Below are 12,686 nucleotides of genomic sequence, written 5' to 3' on the forward strand. Positions count from 1 at the left end.
TGACACTGGGCAGGGGGACACTTGTTGGGGTCCACTCTGGAGGATCAGTAACAGAAATTGAGACTATGGTAACTTCAATGAACAGATGTGTGAGCCAAACTGTAGTTAACATAGAACAGTGTATAAGGCTCGGGTAAAATAAGATGTTTCTAACACTTCCATTTGATATTTCCATCACTTTATTATAAGCAAGTTCAGTGAAAAGGTTTGTCTTATTTGTCAGGTCAATATTAGAGAAACGAAGTGATTTCTTTTCAAGGATGTACATCTAATAATCTTGGTTAAACCTTCAATCTTGTTTTAAATGCTTTTCCATTGAAAATGATACCTCTCTTTCAGCTCCCCCATTTCTGAGAAGTATAAAATCTTATAATTTATTATTACCAAAGGGGAAAGGTGGGAGGAGGCATAAATTAACAGTTTAGAATTAACACATACACACTGCTATGTATAAAATAGATCATCAACAAGGAACTACTGTATAGCACAGGGAACTACACTCAACATTTTGCAATAACCTATAAGGGGAAATAATCTGAAAAAAAATAGATATTTTTATTGACATCATCTATCAATGACAGTTAAAGTGTAACCTAAGGGAAGCTGGTGGTGAGTGCTTCTGACCCTGAAGACTTCAATCATCTAAAGTTTGGACTCTGCCTACTTCCCAAGACCCTTAATGAACATATGTGTAGCCGTAGCTTAAAAAATTCCCCAGTTTGGGTTTCGGGGAGACACTGATTTTGAAAAAGCCCTGGTGTTCTCCTTACATGAATGGGACTCTTCCTACTGCTAAAACATGTCTGTCACACCCAGAGGATGGTATACCGTCTGATCGGGAAGAGTTTGGAAAAGGCATCTCATCTCCTCATCTCCTGGTGCTCGGGTTCACCCCTCCAGCATCTTTACTAACAGTCTCCCCACTTGGAGATGTCAGCACTGTCAACATCCTGTTGCGTACAGTTTGGAATTTGTCCAGAGGATGAAGCGGAAGGATGAGGAACAATGAGAGACAAGTCCTAGGTGTTCAGACAGGCACATGTCACTCTAATTTCCAATCAGGAAGACGAATTGACCAAAGGCTAGGGTTGCCCATGGAAACAGTATAGGGCTTGAGGAAATCCCGCTGCTTTGTGGCCAGTTCCCATAAACACAAGTTGAACAATGGAACTCAGGGGCAGTAAAATTCACGAAACTGCATAGTTGAAAATATCCATCACCGAAAAATGTCTTGAGGAAAGTCAGAGAAAAGGACATGTAAGCAAGGGAGAATGGCAGGAAAGGGATTTGAGGAGGTAGAAAGGACTCGCCATTAAGCACAAGAAAAGGAGCTGAACATTGCCAACATTGCAGTTGGCCAAAAAGGGTGTATGCGTTTTTTTCTGTATATATTCAAGAAAAGGGCATACACTTTTTTAGCCAACCAAACAGGTGGGCACTGGAAGTCAATACTACAAAAGATATCACTTCGCATCAGTCAGAAGAGCCATCCTCATAAAGCGTAAACAACAGAAATGCAGGACAGAGCAAGGAGAAGAGGGAGCCCTGTGAGACTTATAGTGGAAATGTATATTGCCAACGGCCATTCTGGAGAAGTGTATTGTGTTTACTAAAGCATCTGAAAAATGAGCTACAGAGCATAGGGCACTTGCACTCATGGGCGTATATCTTGGGAAAAACAAAAATCGAGAGGACACAGGCACCCCAATGTTTACCCCCTCTCTGTTTAAAAGATCCTCGACTAGGATATAACTTATATGTCTCTGGAGGGAAAAAATGGATAGAGATGTGGTACTTAGGTAGAGTGGAATATTATCCAGCCTGGAAATCAATGAAATATGGCCAGTTGTAACAACTCCGGAGGAGTTACGTATGATCATTCTAAGTGACAGAATTCAAAAAGAAAAAGACACATATCATAAGATATCACTTAAAGGTGGAATCCAAAATGGCTACACATGAAATAAATTACAAAACAAAAACATAGTCAAATATGTAGAAAACACGCATAAGGCTGCTAAACGGGAAAGGTGGGGAGGGGTGAGGCATCATCCAGGAGGTTGAAATTAGCAAAGATACCATTCCAAATACCAAACTGATAATCAACAAGGCCTACACGGTAGCTAAAAGAACTGCACTCAGCACACTCAAGTCACCGGAAAAGAATATATACGACTGGTAAGAATCTGAAAAAGAATTTATTGATGTCTCTCTGTACGTGAATCAAGTGGATGTACAGCAGCAAGAAACAGAGCTTTGAAAATCAGCTGTAACCAATATAGTAATAAATTGAAAAAAATAAACGACAGACAGAGAAAACCTCTTACAACTTTTCCTCAGGGACGGTGATGCAACATGGATTGAACACATCTAGACACACAGCAGGATGAGACATAAGGCTGGAAACTGTTTGCGCTAAGAGAAATGTGAGGTTGGGTGAGGAAATGCACACCCTTTAAAGTAATACTACCTGGTACCCATTCAATGGGTCCCAAATCTGCAGGTTCAAGGGATCTTCCTACAGCTAAAACATGCATGGAAAACCCAGAGGACTGTACACCATGTGATCGGGAGATGTGTCTAAAATGCACCTCATTTATCCTCTCCTGGTGCTCCTGTTCACCATTCCAGCCACGTTACTTAGAATCTCCCCACTTGGAGAATCAGCACATTTAAACTTCTGTTTCACACATTTTGCAAATTGTGAGGAGGATGAACGGGAAGAGGGGGAACCAATGAGAGAATAGTTGTAGGGGTTTGGACGGGCACATATCACTCTACTTTCCCATTAAGAATAAGAATTAAAGAAAGGCTCAGCCTGTCTCGCCAGAGCCAAAATAGGGCCTGAAGCAATCCTGCGGGTTTGAGGCCAGCTCACAAAAGAGCAACTTAAAACATGGAGCTCAGGGTCACTGCAATTCACAAACCTGCAGAGTTATAAATGAAAACTAACGTCCAAAAATATGTTGAGGTAAGGCAAAGAAGAGGATCTGAATGCAAGACAGAATTGCAAGAAACAGATTTCAAGAGATAGATTGGACTCGTCTTTAACGCACATGAAAAGCGGCAGAATTTCGACAATGATGCAGTTGGCCCAAAAGGGCGTATGCGTTTTTTCCTGATTATATCCAGGAAAAAACGCAGACGCACTTTATGGGCAACGAAGCAAGCAAGCAATGCAAATGTGCACAACAAAGAAGTCTCATTTCCCACCGGTCAAAAGGGCCATCCTAAAAAATTGTAAAAACCAGAAATGCAGGACAGGCCATGGAGAACAGGGAGCCTTTATACGCTGATGGGCAGTGTGTGAACTGCCGAGAGCCACTCTGGAGAAGCGTACGGTGGTTCCTAAATCATCTAAAAAACAGAGCTACAGAGCATAGGACACTTCCAATCATGGGAGTATATCTAGGGAAGTCTAAAAATCAACAAGACACAAGCACACCACAGTTTAGGGCTACTCTGTTTACAAGAACCTCAACTTCAGTACACCTTAAATATCCCAGGAAAGAGAACAGTGGATAAAGAAGATGTGGTACTTATGTACAATGGAATATCTCTTCACCATGAAATCAATGTAATAAGGCTAGTAGAAGGATAAAGAGTGGATTTAGGTCCGATAATACTACTTGAAATAAGTCAAACAGAAAAAGAAACATATCATAAGATATCACTTATAGAGGGAGGGTAAATATGGCTGCACAAGAAATGAATTACAGAACAGAACAGTGTCTCACATTTAGAAAACACACTTATGTCAGCTTAAGGGGAAAGGAGAGGTGGGGTGATGCATAAAACCAGAGTTTGAAATTAGCACAGATACCGTTCAATAAACCAAATAGGTATTAGACAAGATCTACACCTTGCTCAATGAACTGGCCTCAACACACCCTATACACCGCAGAGAAATATATCTGAGTAATAAGAATCTTAAAACCCATGTATTGATATATCTCCATAAGGGAATCAAGTGTGTGCAGAGCGGCACAAACACAGCAGTGAAAATGAGCTAAACCCCATTATAGAAATAAATTTTAAAAACAAAACGCAGAAACAATGAAAGAGAGAAAAATTCTTACAAAATTCGCTCAGGGGCTGTGATGCAACCTGGATTGACCACATATAAACCCACAGCTGGATAAGACATAAGGCTGGACACTTGGGGCTGAGAGGATTGGTGAGCTTTGGTGAGCAACTGCCAAAAGTTTAATGCAATACTTCATGCTACTCATTCCAAGGGTCCCAACACTCCAGGTTGAAGGGAATCTTCCTACAGCTAAACCATGCTTGGGAAACCCAGCGACTGGTATACCACATGATCGGGAAAGGTTTCTAAAACGCACCTCATTTTTCCTCTCCTGGGGCTCCGGATTGACATTCCAGCCACTTTACTAACAACATCCCCACATGGAGAGTCAATGCCTTTAAGTTCTGGTATCGCACAGTCTGCAGTTAGTGTGGAGGATGAATGGGAATAGGGGGAACCAGTGAGAAACTAGCAATAGCGGTTTCAATGGGCACATGTCACTCTAATTTCACATCAGTAAGAAGAATAAACCAAAGGCACAGCAAGGTGCCCCAGAAGAAGAATAGGGGCTGAAGCAATCCTGCGGTGTTGCGGCCAGCTCACAGGAAAGCGAGTTGAAGAAAGGAGCTCAGGGGCACTGTAATTCACAAACCTGCAGAGTTATAAATGAATGGTATCATCCAAAAATATACTGAAGTAAGGCTGCCAAGAGGACTTGAAAGCAGGGCAGAATTGCAGGAAACCGATTTCAGGAGGTAGACAGGAATTGCATTTAAAGCAGAGGAAAAGAGGCAGAACATCGACAATGATGCACTTGGTAAAAAAGGGCGTATGCGTTTTTTCCTGAATATATTCAGGAAAAAACGCATACGCACTTTTTGGCCAACCAACCAAGCTTGCAAAGGAAATCTGCACTACAATGAATTCTCACTTCTCCCCAGTCAAAAGGGCCATCTGAAAAAAGTGTAAAATCCAGAGAGGCAGGACAGGCCATGGAGAACTGGGAGCCTTGTTATGCTGATGGGCAGGATGTAAATTGCAAACAGACACTCTGGAGAAGTGTATGGTGTTTCCTGAAACATCTAAAAAACAAAGCAACAGAGCCTAGGGCACTTCCACTTATGGCCCTATAACTTAGGGAAATTAAAATCAAAAAGACATAGTCATCCCAAAGGTGACTGACAGCTTGGGACGGCTCTCTTTACAAGAACCTAGTTTACGGTACAAATTCAATATCACAGAAAGTGAAAAATGGATAAAGAAGTTGTGCTACATACGTACAATGCAATATCACTCAGCAAAGAAATCTATGTCATCAGGGCCGTAACAGCATAATGAGTGGATTCAGGTATGATGATTCTAACTGAAATAAGTCACACAGAAAAAGAAACATCATAAGATATCACTAACACACGGAATGTAAACTTGGCTACACAGGAACTGACTTACAGAACAGAACAGGGACTCAAATTTAGAAAACCAACTTATGCTTGCTTAAGGGGAAAGGTGAGTTGGGGAGCGGCATAAAACCAGAGATTGAAATGAGCACAGATAAAGTTCCCTAAGCCAAATATGTAATAGACCAGAGCTACTCCTTGCTCAACGAAATGGACTCAACACCCCATATTAAACGCCTAAGAATGTACCTGACTAGTAAGTATCTAAAAACCTAGGGATTGCTATGTCTCCGAAAGAGAATCAAGCATGTGTACAGGGGCATAAACGCAGCAGTGATAGGATTGGAGAGGTTCGGTGAGCAAATGAAGACCCTTTGAAGTCATATTGCATGGTACCCATTCCATGGGACTCAACTCTCCAGGTTTAAGGGATTCTTCCTTCAGCTAAAACATGCATGTGGAACCCAGAGTATGATTAACCGTGTGATCGGGACACATGTTCAAATATATCTCAGTTTCCGTCCCCTGGAACTCGGGTGCAACATTCCAGATGCTTTACTAACACTCTCCCGACTTGGAGAGTCAGTGCCTTTAACCTCATATTTGGCCCAGTTTGCAATCTCTGCGGAAGATGAACAGGAGTAGGGAGAGCCAATGAGAGACTAGCTGGAGGTGTCTGGACGGGCAAATTTAACTCTCATTTCCCACCAGGAAGAGGAATTATCCAAAGGCTCAGCGTGCCGTGCCAGAACCAGATTAGCGCCTGAAGCAATCCTGCGGAGTTGCGGCCAGCTCACAGGAAAGTGAGTTGAAGAAAGGAGCTCAGGGGCACTGTAATTCACAAACCTGCACGGTTATAAATGACAGCTATCATCCAAAAATATACTGAAGTAACGCTACCAAGAGGACTTGAAAGCGGGGCACAATTGCAGGAAACCGATTTCAGGAGGTAGACTGGAATTGCATTTAAAGCATAGGAAAAGAGGCAGAACGTCATCAATGATGCACTTTGCCAAAAAGGGCGAAGGCGTTTTTTCCTGAATATATTCAGAAAAAACGGATATGCCCTTTTTGGCCAACCAAGCAAGCTTGCTAAGGAAATCTGCACTACAATGAAGTCTCACTTCCCCCCGGTCAAAAGGGCCATCTGAAAAAAGTGTAAAATCCAGAAAGACAGGACAGGCCATGGAGAACTGAGAGCCTTGTTATGCTGATGGGCTGGATGTAAATTGCCAACAGCCACTCGGGAGAAGTGTATTTGTTGCCTGAAACATCTAAAAATCAAAGCAACAGAGCTTAGGGCACTTCCACTTATGGTCCTATAACTCAGGGAAATTAAAATCAAAAAGACACAGCCACCCCAAAGTTGGGACGGCTGTGTTTACAAGAACCTCGTTTACGGTACAAGTTCAATATCACAGAAAGTGAAAAATGGATAAAGAATTTGTGGTACTTACGTACAATGCAATATCACTCAGCAATGAAATCTATGTCATCAGGCCTGTAGCAGAATAATGAGTGGATTCAGGTATGATGATTCTAACTGAAATAAGTCACACAGAAAAAGAAACATCTTAAGATATCACTAATACACGGAATGTAAACTTGGCTACACAGGAACTGAATTCCAAACAGAACAGGGTCTCAATTTGAGAAAACCAACTTATGCTTGCTTAAGGGGAAAGGTGAGTTGGGGTGCTGCATAAAAGCAGAGATTGAAATGAGCACAGATAAAGTTCCTTAAGCCAAATATGGAATAGACAAGAGCTACTCCTTGCTCAATGAAATGGACTCAACACCCCGTATTGAACGCCTAGGAATGTACCTGACTAGTAAGTATCTTAAAACCTATGGATTGCTATGTCTCCGAAACAGAATAAAGCGTGTGTACAGGGGCATAAATGTAGCAGTGATAGGATTGGAGAGGTTTGGTGAGCAAATGAAGACCCTTTGAAGCCATATTGCATGGTACCCATTCCACGGGTCTCAAATCTACAGGTTTAAGGTATTCTTCCTTCAGCTAAAACATGCATGTGGAACCCAGAGTATGATCAACCGTGTGTTCGGGAGACGTGTTCAAATATGTCTCAGTTTTCCTCCCCCGGTACTCGGGAGTAACATTCCAGACACTTTACTAACCGTCTCCCGACTTGGAGAGTCAGTGACTTTAACCTCCTGTTTGGCCCAGTTTGCAATTTCTGCGGAAGATGGACAGGAATAGGGAGAACCAATGAGAGACTAGCTGGAGGTGTCTGGACGGTCAAATTTAACTCTCATTTCCCACCAGGAAGAGGAATTAACCAAAGGCTCAGCGTGCTGTGCCGGAACCAGATTAGGGCCTGAAGCAATCCTGCGGTGTTGCGGCCAGCTCACAAGAAAGCGAGTTGAAGAAAGGAGCTCAGGGGTAATGTAATTCACAAACCTGCAGAGTTATAAATGACAGCTATCGTCCAAAAATATACTGAAGTAAGGCTGCCAACAGGACTTGAATGCGGGACAGAATTGGAGGAAACCGATTTCAGGAGGTAGACTGGAATTGCATTTAAAGCATAGGAAAAGAGGCAGAACGTCGACAATGATGCACTTTGCCAAAAAGAGCGTATGCGTTTTTTCCTGAATATATTCATGAAAAAACGCATACGCACTTTTTGGCCAACCAAGCAACCTTGCAAAGGAAATCTGCACTACAATGAAGTCTCACTTCCCCCCGGTCAAAAGGGCCATCTGAAAAAAGTGTAAATCCAGAAAGGCAGGACAGGCCATGGAGAACTGGGAGCCTTGTTATGCTGATGGGCCGGATGTAAATTGCCAACAGCCACTCGGGAGAAGTGTATTGTGTTTCCTGAAACACCTAAAAAACAAAGCAACGGAGCCTAGGGCACTTCCACTTACTGTCCTATAGCTTAGGGAAATTAAAATCAAAACGACACAGCCACCCCAAAGTTTGGGACGGCTGTGTTTACAAGAACCTCGTTTACGGTACAAGTTCAATATTGCAGAAAGTGAAAAATGGATAAAGAAGTTGTGGTACTTACGTACAATGCAATATCACTCAGCAATTAAATCTATGTCATCAGGCCCGTAGCAGCATAATGAGTGGATTCAGGTATGATGATTCTAACTGAAATAAGTCACACAGAGAAAGAAACATTATAAGATATCACTAGTACACGGAATGTAAACTTGGCTACACAGGAACTGAATTACAAAACAGAACAGGGTCTCAAATTTAGAAAACCAACTTATGCTTGCTTAAGGGGAAAGGTGAGTTGGGGTGCTGCATAAAAGCAGAGATTGAAATGAGCACAGATAAAGTTCCTTAAGGCAAATATGGAATAGACAAGAGCTACTCCTTGCTCAACGAAATGGACTCAACACCCCATATTAAATGCCTAAGAATGTACCTGACTAGTAAGTATCTTAAAACCTATGGATTGCTATGTCTCCGAAAGAAAAGCAAACGTGTGTACAGGGGCATAAACGCAGCAGTGATAACATTGGAGAGGTTCGGTGAGCAAATGAAGACCCTTTGAAGTCATATTGCATGGTACCCATTCCACGGGTTTCAACTCTCCAGGTTTAAGGTATTTTTCCTTCAGCTAAAACATGCATGTGGAACCCAGAGTATGATCAACCGTGTGATCGGGACACATGTTCAAATATGTCTCAGTTTTCGTCCCCTGGTACTCAGGTACAACATTCCAGACGCTTTACTAACACTCTCCCGACTTGGAGAGTCAGTGCCTTTAACCTCCTCTTTGGCCCAGTTTGCAATTTCTGCGGAAGATGAACAGGAATAGGGAGAACCAATGAGAGACTAGCTGGAGGTGCGTGGACGGGCAAATTTAACTCTCATTTCACACCAGGAAGAGGAATTAACCAAATGCTCAGCGTGCTGTGACGGAACCAGATTAGGGACTGAAGCAATCCAGCAGTGTTGCGGCCAGCTCACAGGAAAGCGAGTTGAAGAAAGGAGCTCAGGGCACTGTAATTCACAAACCTGCAGAGTTATAAATGACAGCTATCGTCCAAAATTATACTGAAGTAAGGCTGCCAAGAGGACTTGAAAGCGGGGCAGAATTGCAGGAAACCGATTTCAGGAGGTAGACAGGAATTGCATTTAAAGCATAGGAAAAGAGGCAGAACGTCGACATTGATGCACTTGGCCAAAAAGGGCGTATGCGTTTTTTCCTGAATATATTCAGGAAAAAACGCATACGCACTTTTTGGCAAACCAAGCAAGCTTGCAAAGGAAATCTGCACTACAATGAAGTCTCACTTACCCCCGGTCTAAAGGGCCATCTATAAAATGTGTAAAATCCAGAAAGGCAGGACAGGCCATGGAGAACTGGGAGCCTTGTTATGCTGATGGGCGGGATGTAAATTGCCAACAGCCACTCGGGAGAAGTGTATGGTGTTTCCTGAAACACCTAAAAAACAAAGCAACAGAGCCTAGGGCACTTCCACTTATGGTCCTATAGCTTAGGGAAATTAAAATCAAAAAGACACAGCCACCCCAAAGTTTGGGACGGCTCTGTTTACAAGAACCTCGTTTACGGTACAAGTTCAATATCGCAGAAAGTGAAAAATGGATAAAGAAGTTGTGGTACTTACGTACAATGCAATATCACTCAGCAATGAAATCTATGTCATCAGGCCCGTAGCAGCATAATGAGTGGATTCAAGTATGATGATTCTAACTGAAATAAGTCACACAGAAAAAGAAACATCATAAGATATCACTAATACACGGAATGTAAACTTGGCTACACAGGAACTGAATTCCAAAACAGAACAGGGTCTCAAATTGAGAAAACCAACTTATGCTTGCTTAAGGGGAAAGGTGAGTTGGGGTGCTGCATAAAACCAGAGATTGAAATGAGCACAGATAAAGTTCCTTAAGCCAAATATGGAATAGACAAGAGCTACTCCTTGCTCAACGAAATGGACTCAACACCCCATATTAAACGCCTAAGAATGTACCTGACTAGTAAGTATCTTAAAACCTAGGGATTGCTATGTCTCTGAAAGAGAATCAAGCGTGTGTACAGGGGCATAAACACAGCAGTTATAGGATTGGACAGGTTCGGTGAGCAAATGAAGACCCTTTCAATTCATATTGCATGGTACCCATTCCACGGGTCTCAACTCTCTAGGTTTAAGGTATTCTTCCTTCACCTAAAAGATGCATGTGGAACCCAGAGTATTATCAACCATGTGATTGGGAGACGTGTTTCAATATGTCTGAGTTTTCGTCCCCTGGTACTCGGGTGCAACATTCCAGACGCTTTACTAACACTCTCCCGACTTGGAGAGTCAGCGCCTTTAACCTCCTCTTTGGCCCAGTTTGCAATTTTTGTGGAAGATGAACAGGAAAGGGAGAACCAATGAGAGACTAGCTGGAGGTGTCTGGACGGGCAAATTTAACTCTCATTTCCCACCAGGAAGAGGAATTAACCAAAGGCTCAGCGTGCCGTGGCAGAACCAGATTAGAGCCTGAAGAAGTCCTGAGGAGTTGCGGGCAGCTCACAAGAAAGCGAGTTGAAGAAAGGAGCTCAGAGGCACTGTAATTCACAAACCTGCAGAGTTATAAATGACAGCTATCGTCCAAAAATATACTGAAGTAAGGCTGCCAAGAGGACTTCAAAGCGGTGCAGAATTGCAGTAAACCGATTGCAGGAGGTAGACTGGAATTGCATTTAAAGCATAGGAAAAGGGGCAGAACGTTGACAATGATGCACTTGACCAAAAAGGGCATATGCGTTTTTTCCTGAATATATTCAGGAAAAAACGCATATGCACTTTTTGGCCAACCAAGCAAGCTTGCAAAGGAAATCTGCACTATAATGAAGTCTCACTTCCCCCTGGTCAAAAGGGCCATCTGAAAAAAGTGTAAAATCCAGAAAGGCAGGACAGGCCATGGAGAACTGGGAGCCTTGTTATGCTGATGGGCGGGATGTAAATTGCCAACAGCCACTGGGGAGAAGTGTATGGTGTTTCCTGAAACACCTAAAAAACAAAGCAACAGAGCATACGGCACTTCCACTTATGGTCCTATAGCTTAGGGAAATTAAAATCAAAAACACACAGCCACCCCAATGTTTGGGACGGCTCTGTTTACAAGAACCTCGTTTACGGTACAAGTTCAATATCGCAGAAAGTGAAAAATGGATAAAGAAGTTGTGGTACTTACGTACAATGCAATATCACTCAGCAATGAAATCTATGTCATCAGGCCCATAACAGCATAATGAGTGGATTCAGGTATGATGATTCTAACTGAAATAAGTCACACAGAAAAAGAAACATCATAAGATATCACTAATACACGGAATGTAAACTTCGCCACACAGAACTGAATTCCAAAACAGAACAGGGTCTCAAATTGAGAAAACCAACTTATGCTTGCTTAAGGGGAAAGGTGAGTTGGGGTGCTGCATAAAACCAGAGATTGAAATGAGCACAGATAAAGTTCCTTAAGCCAAATATGGAATAGACAAGAGCTACTCCTTGCTCAACGAAATGGACTCAGCACCCCATATTAAACGCCTGAGAATGTACCTGACTCGTAAGTATCTTAAATCCTATGGATGTCTATGTCTCCAAAAGAGAATCAAGCGTGTGTACAGGGTCATAAACGCAGCAGTGATAACATTGGAGAGGTTCGGTGAGCAAATGAAGACCCTTTGAAGTCATATTGCATGGTACCCATTCCACGGGTTTCAACTCTCAAGGTTTAAGTTATTCTTCCTTCAGCTAAAACATGCATGTGGAACCCAGAGTATGATCAACCGTGTGATCCGGAGACATGTTCAAATATGTCTCAGTTTTCGTCCCCTGGTACTCGGGTGCAACATTCCAGACGCTTTACTAACACTCTCCCGACTTGGAGAGTCAGTGCCTTTAACATCCTCTTTGGCCCAGTTTGCAATTTCTGCGGAAGATGAACAGGAATAGGGAGAACCAATGAGAGACTAGGTGGAGGTGTGTGGACGGGCAAATTTAACTCTCATTTCCCACCAGGAAGAGGAATTAACCAAAGTCTCAGCGTGCCGTGCCGGAACCAGATTAGGGCCTGAAGCAATCCTGCGGTGTTGCGGCCAGCTCACAAGAAAGCCAGTTGAAGAAAGGAGCTCAGGTGCACTGTAATTCACAAACCTGCAGAGTTATAAATGACATCTATCGTCCAAAAATATACTGAAGTAAGGCTCACAAGAGGACTTGAAAGCTAGGCAGAATTGCAGGAAACCGATTTCAGGACG

General features: G+C 42.7%; 1 long non-coding RNA gene across 9 annotated transcripts in view; it reads left to right on the forward strand.

Moving 5' to 3' along the window:
• Window positions 1-12,686, forward strand: part of LOC125965015 (uncharacterized) — a 482,945-nt gene that overhangs the window by 213,146 nt on the left and 257,113 nt on the right. For 3 of the 9 annotated variants that reach the window (XR_007478444.1, XR_007478441.1, XR_007478440.1), the window contains exon 2: window positions 8,930-9,001. The exons of the other annotated variants lie outside the window; for them this stretch is intronic. This is a non-coding gene — a long non-coding RNA (uncharacterized LOC125965015). The remainder of the gene's footprint in view (window positions 1-8,929; window positions 9,002-12,686) is intronic. 9 annotated transcript variants of the gene reach the window in all.

This window comes from Orcinus orca, chromosome 7, assembly GCF_937001465.1.
Source record: "Orcinus orca chromosome 7, mOrcOrc1.1, whole genome shotgun sequence".
NCBI classification, from domain to species: domain Eukaryota; kingdom Metazoa; phylum Chordata; class Mammalia; order Artiodactyla; family Delphinidae; genus Orcinus; species Orcinus orca.